This window comes from Cavia porcellus, unplaced genomic scaffold, assembly GCF_034190915.1.
Source record: "Cavia porcellus strain 051 isolate PalLab524CR breed Dunkin Hartley unplaced genomic scaffold, mCavPor4.1 scaffold_17, whole genome shotgun sequence".
Lineage (NCBI taxonomy): Eukaryota > Metazoa > Chordata > Mammalia > Rodentia > Caviidae > Cavia > Cavia porcellus.
Genome location: NW_026947500.1, coordinates 12,691,440 through 12,703,526, shown reverse-complemented (window position 1 = coordinate 12,703,526; position 12,087 = coordinate 12,691,440). Strand labels below are relative to the sequence as shown.

Sequence of the window (12,087 nt, the reverse complement as noted above, 5' to 3'; positions counted from 1 at the left end):
ACTCCTTATACAGCAGTTTTATATGTCTTTTTGGTTTTAGGTGTCTATAAGAATATGTTTTGTTCTGTCCTACTTTATTCTGTTTCTCCCTCTAATATAGAAAGGATAGAAATACATGTTAATACATGCTTGCGTAAAACCTATAAACACTTTACGAGAACTGATCTTAAGACACATGATGAAATGAACAAATGCTTTGAAGGAAAAAAAGATACTACAGTACCCAGTGCTGATTCTGGAGTGTCGTGATGTGAAATCCAACAATACTATTAATCTTTATTCAGAGCGATTTTAATCCACTTTAGTTTATGTAATCTCAACATAAATGAAGATATGGATAAATGCATACATGTTTAAGTGTGTAGGATCAATAGATATTTTATTAAGTTTTTATTAGATAGTTGAACAGAACTATTTGTAGTCTCCCTGTTTGAATTCCCATTTATATGCTCCATTTTTGTATCTTGAACAATTATTTGTAAGAGGACAATATGTAAACATCAGCAAGTGATTTATTACTGTTTATTTCTTTCTTTGAAAGTATGTACTATTTATACCCATTTTCTGTTTTGTTTTGTCTTTCCTTAAATAAGATTTAAAAAAATTAGAAGGAGGTGGCATTGAGGTAGAACAGAACTGGATACAAGATCTGAACACTGCTCTTATCATGTCTGAAAAACATCTATCTTCCAAGAAGTATTTCTTGTTTGTACCAAGAAAGGGTCTGTTTACCAGAGATTTATAGATTTATAAGAGAAAAGTCACAGTCAAACATAATCTGTTGCTTTATTATAGTCAAACAATGGCCAGCCATCCTATTTATCTATAGGAAATATATTGTGTGTGTGTGTGTGTGTGTGTGTGCGTGTGTGTGTATTTTTTTAAAAAACCCTAAACCTCTGGCATTTCTTAAAGTATTAAAAAGGATTTCCCCAAATCTATCCACCCCATACACTCTAAAACCTGTAGAAGACCTAAGATCTAAGAGATTTATTAGATTTATCCAAGTTAATGGAGTGACAGATTTAGTTTGATGTTGATTGGAAATTCTATGTTAAAAATATTTTGGGGCTTAATTCTAAATGCTTAAGTTTATCAAGTAGCATTTTTTGAGGGGGAAGCAAAAGTAAAATCACTTTATATTTCCAGCTTCTAAAAAGTACTATTGAATATGAAATAATGTACTAAACTTTTAATAAGTTTTTATTTCCTTTATTTGTTTAGACATGGTAACACGTAGTAATGTACCATAGTCTCTTCTTTTAAAAAATATTTATCAGATGATATCCAGTGACCTAAATCTGTCGAATTTGTTTCAGGTGAAAAATTTACAAAACTTTAAGCCATCATTCTTGAAGTGGTTATTGTTGTTGTATAAGTACATTTGTATCTATTTACTTGAATTTTAGAAACTGGTAACTGAAAGAGAGCTTGTATATGATTTCATTTTGACTACTCATTTTAGCTTGAAGATGCTGAGATTTCAGTTGTGCTACTTGCATAGGAACACATCAGATTTGGAGGACTTGATATTTGAACTAAAATTTTTACTTTTTTATTTCCATTTTATCTACATAAAATGAAATCATCTATCTTTTTGTACCACCTGGTACACTTAGTAGTATCCATGGACTAAATGAATAGGTCAGCATGGCAAAATGCTTTAACACAGTTGGTTCTCTTATAAATAAAATGTAAGTAAAAGAAAGAGAAACAAACTGAAAATCAACCTGGTGACTTTTGAACAATTAATATTTGCATGAGTCTCCATATCTTGACCATTAAAATTAAGGTGCCCTGGGCATCTTCACGACTCCATCATTTAAAAAAGGTGTTGTGCTAAAAGGTAAAGACTGACTGTGTGTTTATTTTGCATGTTAAGTTTCAGGTATATTTAATGGTTAGTGTCAACTTTGCATCCTGTCATTTGGGGGCTCGTATCTTGTCTTCATATATTTCCCAAATGTCATTGAGATTCATCTCAGATTTTTTTTCTTTTAAGGAGAATAAAACCAAACAAAATAAAATCAATCAAAATAATGAAAGTGATGCAGAACTTCAAAACAGCATAGTAGGAAATCAACAATAGTTACCATATTGCCTCATGTTATCATCATAATTGCTGCCTGTACCATCAGACATAAAAAAAAATCAAACAAAACAGAATAAAACCAATCAAAACAAAACCATGGAAACCATGCAAGAGTTTAAAACAAGATAACAGGGAATTAACAATGGTTCTCACCTTCAGAAGGGAATCTCCCATAGTTTCTATATTGCTTATTGTTATCCTCTAAATAGATGCTCAGACTACTGACTTTAGGCCTGAAAAGTCAATCAAACAATACAGGTATTAAGTTTTTTTTTACTTCTGTGGCTGTCATCTCAGCTGAATCAGCTATTTGCTTACAGGGTTGGGGGGGGTTGGCACTTCTTGTCTCCCCGCTCAGGCACTGGTTGGCTCACAGGAAAGGGCTGGCTTCTTGATTCTTTTCCTGGGACACACGACTGTCACTGGCTCACAGGAAGCGGTTGGCTTCCTGTTGGTTCTCTTCCTAGGACACATGGCCACTGCTGGATCCTCATCTCAGATTTTGAAATAAGCACTGTCAATATTTGAAGAAATATTTGTATGCAAAATGCTAATCAAAGCCATTTTAATGTAAAGTTATATCTTACTTTTTCAAAGTTGCTATTAGTCTTAAAGTGAGGCTAGCAAAGTCAATACTGAGCATGTAGAGATATCAGACACTTCACTGTCAGTCTTCCCCATATTTTTAACTTTATTCTGGGTTTTTCCTGAAATCAGTGTGAGACTCTTATCGACACTTGTGAAAGACATAAGTGGATTCATTGAGATCTTTGAAGAAAATCAGAGAGAGAGAGAGATAAGAGTTGAAAGGGCTCCTAAAAGAAAAGAATTATCACAATGAACAAAGAGTTTGTTACATTGGTATGAAAGAATTAGTGTAATTGCTTTAAAATTTATCTACCTCAGACTCCTATACACGCTTATGCTCCTGAAAAAGACATGGCTGTATACTAAAATTGAAAGCACTTTATCCTGTACACTCAAAAATTTCTTCTGTGTGACTTTTTTGTCTCTTGGTAGATGAAAAGTGAAAATCATTTCTTTATTACTCAGGTAGAAGTCAGAACTGGAGGTCAAGACTGGGTGAATACCAGTGTATTTGTGACCAGAATAGATTTGCAAGTGTTATTTATGACAAGAACATGAAGATAGGTAGGATGTTATTCTAGGCACCACACATTAAAGAGATAGTTGACATCAAAAGATGTCAATCTATTACCACCATGCAGGTTCTATGCCAGGCAGAATTGGCCAAGAAGAATTTTTAAGAGCCAGAGCAATCTGGGCAGTAGAGACAAGCTGTACAAATTATACATGAGATATGATATACTCTATCTACTTTAGAAGACCTAGAACACACTAGAAAGAAAAGAAGCCTTGCCATTTGGCAAGTGGAAATTGTAAGTCTAGTGGTATTAGGAAAGCATCAAAAGCATCCATACATAAAATCCATAAGTAAGTGGTAACTAGGCAATCATGTGAGTATATTTACATTTTATAAAATGAATTTTGAAAATCTTACTAATGTTGGTAAGAGACATGATATAAATGCTGTCATTAAGCAAAGAGGATGAGCAACACATACAGATTGTAGTTTGGGTCCATATTTAGAACTGCTGATCAGCTATATTCCATATTTAGCTGTGCAGTTCCAAGGTATCTATGCCATTTTTGTACATTCATTCTTGCTTTCCTTGTTTACTTTAGCAACCTTTAGTTTAGCAGCCTTCTCTGGATACTTCACTTTGATTTGTCCTTGAATAGATCACAGGTTCTACGTGGACATTTTGTGTGTGCTACAGACAAGTTTTATTTTGTATGACTATTGTATCATTTAATTATTTAACAGCATTGTCTTTTCATGGCCAAATGTAGGGCTTTGAAGGAGTTTATATTCATTTTGATGTTCTGAAAAATTATGTGATGTTCACTTGGTATTTTACTCCTTAGGGATCTCCCTTCATTTAGAGGAAAGATGAGTTGGAGGAAGATAAGAGAAGGAAGAGACAGAAACTATTACATTTTAAATTTCCATTTGAGGACTTACAAAAATATCAAAGAAACTAATTCCATATCTGAAAATGAACAGGTTCAACCCACACTAAAATCCTGATTTGGAAAAATACACTGAGTTTTAACTTCAAAATGGGGTCAGCATTTTTATAGGATTTACTAAATGGTCTTTTTGGTACTATTACTTGGTCCTCCTCTTTCTTCTTCCCTTTCCTCATCTTATTCTTCTCCTTCTCCTGCTCTAGATTTTTCTCCTTTCATTTGCTCCATCTTTTCTTCTTCCTCCTCCATTTGTAGCTAGATCTGACAATTGTTTATTTTAGAGAAAAAAGGCACAGAGAAGAAAAAAAATAACTAAAAAAGACAAATAAACAACAACAAACCCCAAACAATGGCAGTATAGGTTTACAAAACAAGATGATAGGAATTTGATGATGGTAGTAGTATTGCATATTGTTACCTTCAAAAGGGTTGCTTAGAGTATCAGATATAGACATGTAAAATTGATGTAATCATATGAGCATTAACTGTTTTCTTCCAAGAACCAATATAAGTAGTAGCTTAATCATTTTTGCTATCTTATGTGTGTGTGTGTATATATATGTTTATGTCTTTTTTTTTCTTTTCCTTCTTTTGTCCTTTTCCCTATCTCAATTATTTTTCCTCTTTGAGTAGTTTTTACCCTTACACAGTATTTATTATAGATTTTGGTTCATATATATTCTTCAAGGTTCTTACAATAGGGAGATAATGTGGTATTTACACATGTGAGTTTATTTAATTTATGAGTATGGTCTCAAGTCATGTCCATTTACTTATAAAAGTCTCGATGCAATCTTTCTTTATAGTTGAGTAGTACTCCATTGTATAAAAATAGCACATGTTTTTTATCCATTCCTTCACTGAAGGGCAGTTGAGTTGTTTCCAAGATCTGGCTATTACAAATTGTGCTGCTGTAAACATGGGTGCACATATATCACTGTGGTATGATGTTTCCTATTGACAATTGTTCATTGAGAGCTTTCTCTGTGCCAGGATCTGGAGATGTAGTCAGTAAATACAACTGCAGAAAATCCCTAGAGATAGTTGTTGTTTCATTTTACATATAAAGGTGAAAATCCAGTATGATTAATGAGTGGCAGAATCCAGGACTACAGTTTGGGTCTATCCATTACTCTTCCATTGTGCTCCAGACCAGAACTTCTGTGCTACTATAATGCAGCACCACAGACAGAGTGGTTTATAATGAACAGCAATTTATTGACTCATAGTTTTGACAGCTGGGAAGTCTGAGATAGATGGATAGAGATGTTAGTTTGTGATAAGAACTTTCTAGCTGTATTAGCCCATGTCAAAGCACAAAGAGGAAGGGAAGAAGAGAAGGAGAGAGAGAAAGAATAATGAGGGGGAGAAGAGGAAGAAGAGAATAAAAAGAAGAAAAGAGAGGATAGGAAGAAGAAGAATAAAGGAGAGAAGACCAAAGAGGAAAGGGAACAAATGTAAGAGAACACATAAGTGACTTCATGGATGAAAAAGAGACCAACTGTTGTTTTAAAGACACCTATTATCTTCATAATAGAATTAATGTATTCATATGGGCAGAGTCCTTGTGTACTGATCACTTCTCACTGGCCCTAAATTCCTACATTATTTCAATACTCCAGCTTTGGGGCACACTTTCAAACCACCACATCTTCAGGATGTAATGTTTGCATAAACCTCATAGGGGTTCTTAAACTGTAGATTCTAATGTATCTATTTCAGGTCTGAAGTGGAGTGTGAGATTCTTCTGTTTAACAAGCTTTCAAAGCTGATGTTGTTTGTTCCTGAGCTACACCATGAGCAGCAAGGTTATAACAGCTTTCATTTGAAGTGTGACAAAGATCTTCTATAATGACAAGTGATGGTAGAACTATTTATACATGTATCAGTTTGCTTATTCAGTATTTTGCTTCTTGATTAATCTTAATGTCATCTTCTTGACAATTATCAAAGATGATAGTTGTCTATACACTGATATAAGTGTATTTGTATGATCTGACAAATGCATATCTTTTTTATTTTAAACAAAAAAGAATAAAAATGGTGATACAGAATTTCAAAACAAAGTAACAAGAGGTTAACGATAGTTAATATATTTTTTTATTGTTATCTTCAAAGTAGTTGCTCAAGGGAGCTGGGAAGATGGCAGACCAATAAGCAGCAAAATAAAAAGCCTCTTTGATTAAAACAGCTCAGATGCTGGAATAAAACATCCTGGAGAGGACCAGATAGAAGGAGATAGATCCTCTCAAACTCAGGAAGAAACTAAAGGGGAAAAAGAAAAAAATAAAGAAAAAATAAAAAGAAAAGAAAATCATGGGTGAAAGACATGCTCTCACCAGAGCTGGTCCAATTGTGTACAAAATGTCACTGGAATCCAAAGACATGAGGTCACAGGAAGTTGGGGGTTGACAAGGCTGTGGATGTGGAGGGTGTGGTCGCAGAAAGGAGCAGTGGAATGGAGAGCAACATTCGGCTTGGAGATCTATACTGGCTTGCAGTGAGTATGGGGAAATCAGTCCTCCTGTTGGGAGTGGGCAACTGGCCAGGCAACATTTTGGAGTCAGGCAAGATAAGCCCAGAATCAGAACTGCAGCGGCTTCAGTCAGCTACTCCTAGCACAGAGCAGATTGGTGAGAAATGCTTGGACTGAGTCCCGTCTCTCTGTGCAATCCAATAGCCTAGGATGAGGTCTGACACTACCTAACTGGCCCCATCCGTGCAGCATACACTAATGTGGTGAAGACTTCCAGTGATCAACCAACTCAGAAGGGAGGGGCCAACCTTCCCTGCTTGTACTACAACAGTCACCAGCAGACTGGGGAGGGCAGCAATCCCTAGCCAGCATGCTTCAGAGTAATCATAACCAATACAGGAAGTGCCAGGGACCCCCATTATCTACTCATCCGGAAGAAACCAGAAATGTGACAAGAGGAAGAAACAAAAGAAAGTCTCCAACCCCCAACTCAAATAATACTGGCCCAGGAGAGGTAAACACAGAAGAGATCAGAGGTTGCACACCAGAAAAAGCAGCATCTGCTATAAAGAATTATCTTCATGACATTATAAAAGAACTAAAAACAGAAATTCTAATATAAGTAAAGGAAGATATAAGAAAAATAACAAAAGAAATGCTAATTACCTTTCAAGAAGACACAGATGGAAGAATGGAAGTGCATAGAAAAAGGAGAGAAAACCTTTGATGAGGAATATAAAAAAATCTAAAATACATGAAACAGATTCAAAGAGACTACCAGGAAAATAAAACTCCATTGAAAGCTGGCAAAACTGCTTGAAAGAAACTAAAGATAGACTATCAAACCTTGGAGAAAGGTTTGCAACTTGCGATTGTAAAAGGAAAGATCTCTTAAAAATAACAAGGAACCAGAAAGTAACAATGCAAAGGCTAGATGATGACAAGAGGATCTATAAGTTAAGAATAAAAATACGAGTTAAGAAGCAGGGGTAAACACAAATGAAATATAAAGGCTATTTACAGAAATAATTAAAGAAAATTTCCCAAGCATAGGAAAAGGAAATGATATTGAGATATATTAGGCATACAGAACTCCAGCCAGCTACAACCAAAACAGAGCTACACCCAGACATATAATAATCAAGATCCCAGAAATTCCATGCAAGAACAGAATATTAAGAACTGTCAGAGAAAAGAAACAGATCACCTAAAAGGGAAAACCCTCCAGAATCACAACAGACTTCTTGACACAAACCATCAAATCAAGAAGAGCTTGGAGTGAAGTATTCCAAGCCCTGAAAGAAAATAACATCCAATCCAGAATCATGTACCCTGAAAAATTATCTCTCAAAATTAATGGAGAAACAAGATGCTTCCATTGCAAAGAGGAGCTGGGGGAGTTCGTGACCACCAATCCAACCCTACAAAAAAATACTGGACACTCTAGAGAGAGAGGAAAAATGTCGATGTCGCTCCCGGCCGGCAGGAAAGACACACGACAAGGTCTGGCGGTGGTCAGGCTTTTCTTTATTCTCTCCTTATACAGTCTGCCCCGAAGCCTCTACCGGTCCGCTCTCCGAGGCTCCTTCCGTGCTTCAGTCTGCCCCGAAGCCTCTACCGGTCCGCTCCCCGCGGCTCCTTTTGTGCTTCAGTCTCCCCCGAAGCCTCTACCGGTCCGCTCCCCACGGCTCCTTCCGTGCTTCAGTCTCTCCCGAAGCCTCTACCGGTCCGCTCCCCGCGGCTCCTTTTGTGCTTCAGTCTCCCCCGAAGCCTCTACCGGTCCGCTCCCCGCGGCTCCTTCCGTGCTTCAGTCTCTCTCTCGGGGGTGGAGGCACTGGCTATATATAGGATTAATAGCTAGGCAGACTACCCTGTGAGGCGGGAACTTAGTGGGGTGATAAGAAACAGGTGCCACACAGGCGGGCTCGATGAGAGGGGTAATCTAGCTCAGGCTTTTGTACTTTCCCACAGGCCTCGCAATCACCGCGTCTGATGACTTGACAGTGCCACGGCTCCCAACATCTCCCCCTATTTTATTTTAAATGATGGCTACGCGCATCGCAGCCCGTCCTGGATAGAGTGCAGAGGCCTATGCCCCGAACTGAGGCCCACCGTAGGCCCTTAGCGTAGACCCTGGTCGGCCGTCCCAGGGTCCACCAAGGCCCTGAGGCCCTCGTCCTTTTTTCTAGGGCCAGGAATGAACCGGACGGAACCTGGTTGCACATAGGCATGCACTCATTTCTCTCCACGAATCCCCTCGGAGAGAAATTTATCTAACAATCCAGCGGCTTTCGAGCGGAACGGGGTAGGGCCTGGCTTAGGTTGAGTCGTGCTGGGGAGGCACGCTCTTACCCGTCATTGACTCACCCACCCTGCTACATGTTGTTGTCTAGGGAGGAGAATGTGGGAAGCCTGTCACTTTTAAACGCGGTCGTAGGCCATGCGAGCGAGCCATGCGTATACAAGGGTAGCACATAGGGGAGCAAGCCGTTCCAGGCCCCCAAAAAGGGATTGTCCTGCAGTTCTTTTAGGGCTCATCTTGTTGTTGGGTCTGCGGTTGGCCTCTGGTGGAACAGGCCTGATCTTCAGTCGAGGGACTTGTCGCGTCAACCTCTCTGGGACCCACATTGGCTCTCGTCCCGATTCCTGCGGAAAGACACAAACCGCGCCTCGGCTTCCTCTTTTGTATCTCTGCCCTCCTTGATGGACCCTTCTCGGGAGCTTCCTCACTGTGCCTGTTCAAACACCTCGCGTACTTCTACAAGTTCTTGAGAGCTCCCCCCGTAACTACCCTCACTCTTTAGGCACGCGTGTATCATTTCCCACAATGGACGAGCAGAGACTGAAGCTCTACCCTCCCGTTCTGCTAGGGAAAGGTCTCTGCCCAACTTTTCCCAGGAGGGCAGGTTTACATGCCCTGTAGGCAGAAACCAGGGAGCAAAGCTGTCAATCTCTGCAAGGAAATTTTCTAAAGTCTTACGCCCCACCTTGAGGTCCTTGGACTTTAGGAGTCTCCGAAGGACCAACACCAAGGCTGTGTATCTTTACTTGGCATGTTTCCCATTTTTAATATATCTTCTGTTATTTTTACTTCTATGTTTATGTTTTACACTCTTTTATTACCTTAAGTTCTGGTGTTATGTTTCATACTCACCGCGTGAGGCCCAAGAAACCCGCCACTTACGCGTGAGGTTGAGAGGAGTCTACAAACCCTGTAGGTGCGCGCCACCCAGGGCCCAGGCTTATCCTCTACTCACCTGTCCTGCAGCTGCAGCACTGTGTAGGAGAATGCAGTCCACCGCCGCGTCTCGGGGTTGATCAATCCCCGTGCGGGCCACCAAATGTCGATGTCGCTCCCGGCCGGCAGGAAAGACACACGACAAGGTCTGGCGGTGGTCAGGCTTTTCTTTATTCTCTCCTTATACAGTCTGCCCCGAAGCCTCTACCGGTCCGCTCTCCGCGGCTCCTTCCGTGCTTCAGTCTCTCTACAGTCTGTCCCGAAGCCTCTACCGGTCCGCTCCCCGCGGCTCCTTTTGTGCTTCAGTCTCCCCCGAAGCCTCTACCGGTCCGCTCCCCGCGGCTCCTTCCGTGCTTCAGTCTCTCCCGAAGCCTCTACCGGTCCGCTCCCCGCGGCTCCTTTTGTGCTTCAGTCTCCCCCGAAGCCTCTACCGGTCCGCTCCCCGCGGCTCCTTCCGTGCTTCAGTCTCTCTCTCGGGGGTGGAGGCACTGGCTATATATAGGATTAATAGCTAGGCAGACTACCCTGTGAGGCGGGAACTTAGTGGGGTGATAAGAAACAGGTGCCACACAGGCGGGCTCGATGAGAGGGGTAATCTAGCTCAGGCTTTTGTACTTTCCCACAGGCCTCGCAATCACCGCGTCTGATGACTTGACAGTGCCACGGCTCCCAACAGAAAAAAATCCATGGTTTCACGAACAGTGACAGAGGAGGCTTACTGAATGGGGCAGACAGTGAAATAAAGTAGACAACCAATGACAGAAAAATAGCATGGCAGAGATGAGGCAGAGAAGATTGGCTGTAATTGCTAACATGGATGATCTTGATACACTAATAAAAAGAGACACAGAGAGAGTGGATCAGAAGACAGGGACTATCAAGATGCTCTATATAAGAAATATATTTAACCTGAAAGAGGGTTTATGGACTGAAAGTCAAAGAGGAAAAATAATGCTCTATGTGACAGGGAATCAAAGAAATTGGGGGTAGCTCACCCTTCAGCTGCAGATTGGTTGGAAAGATGTAACATTTTTATACAATCGAGAACTACTCAGTTATAAGGAAGGAAAACCTTGAGGCCATTGTAGGTAAATGGATACAACTTGAGATCATGCTCAGGGGTAAAAAGGTTCAGAACCATTTAGCTAAATAGTGGGTTGCCTTTCTAATCTAAAAACTAAAGGAGTTAGTGGGGGTACAAAATGTACAATGCACCCTGTGAAAATGAAAGGGGAGGAACTGTCTAAAATGGGAAGGTAGAGGACATAGTTAATCATTATTTGAAACCCATATTGTTTTTATCACTCTGTTTAGTTTGGTTATATTCTGTTCCAGTTTGTCTACTTGTACTAGATTTGATGGCATAGACAGCTATTCCAAAGATAGCAGGATATACTATGGTAAACATTTTTAATTTCCTATTAATTTAATCTGAAACCCTGTATTGCTTTCACTGCCTTGTTTTGACTGATTTTATTCGAATCTGTTATGTTTGACAGTTTCAAGTCTGAGAATATAGGCAACTACTCTGAAGACAATATGGTTCACTATGATATTCATTCTCATTTGACTATTACCCTCTTTTGAAGTTCTATAATGCCTCCAATGTTTTGTTTTTATTGATTTTGTTCTGTACTGCTATGTTCCATTTTATTGTACCCAATGATATGGGTAATTCTATTGAAGACAACAAAAGACATCATGGTCTTTTGTTATCATTGTAGATCACCTTGTATTGTGGTTTTAAATTATGTACTATGTCCACCCTTTTGTTTTGAATAACTATTTTTTTCTCATTTGGTTTTATTCTTTTCAAAATAAAAAGTTGAAAAACAAAGTAGTTGCTCATATTACAAGATACAGACATGAGAAAATGATCCAACAATGGGGCTGGGGATTTAGCTCAGTGGCATAAGCGCTTGCCTGGCAAGCATGAGGTCATGAGTTCGATCCCCAGTACCAAAATAAATAAATAAATAAGTAAATAAAAAGATCCAACAATGAAAGCAAAACAGTTCTTTTTGATGAGCTAACAGAGATTAGTAATATAATTAGCTATCATAAAAATATGTACACATATATATTCTTTCTTTCCTCCTTTCCTCCATTCCAGTTGTGTTTTTCCTTTTGAGCAGTTTGTTCCTCTTTTCACTTTCACAGAAAATACGTATCTCTGATAAAAAAATTGAAATTAGCACATACTAGCAAAAATTACTTTGTGCTTTT

At 39.3% G+C, this 12,087-nt stretch overlaps 1 long non-coding RNA gene across 1 annotated transcript; it reads right to left on the bottom strand.

The window, feature by feature from the left end:
• Positions 1-8,129: 8,129 nt before the first annotated feature.
• LOC134470842 (uncharacterized) lies at positions 8,130-10,530 on the bottom strand. The gene is made up of 2 exons (XR_010040003.1): positions 9,881-10,530; positions 8,130-9,269 (listed from the first exon to the last, which is right to left on the bottom strand). It is a non-coding gene; the product is annotated as an uncharacterized LOC134470842 (long non-coding RNA).
• Positions 10,531-12,087: the final 1,557 nt, after the last annotated feature.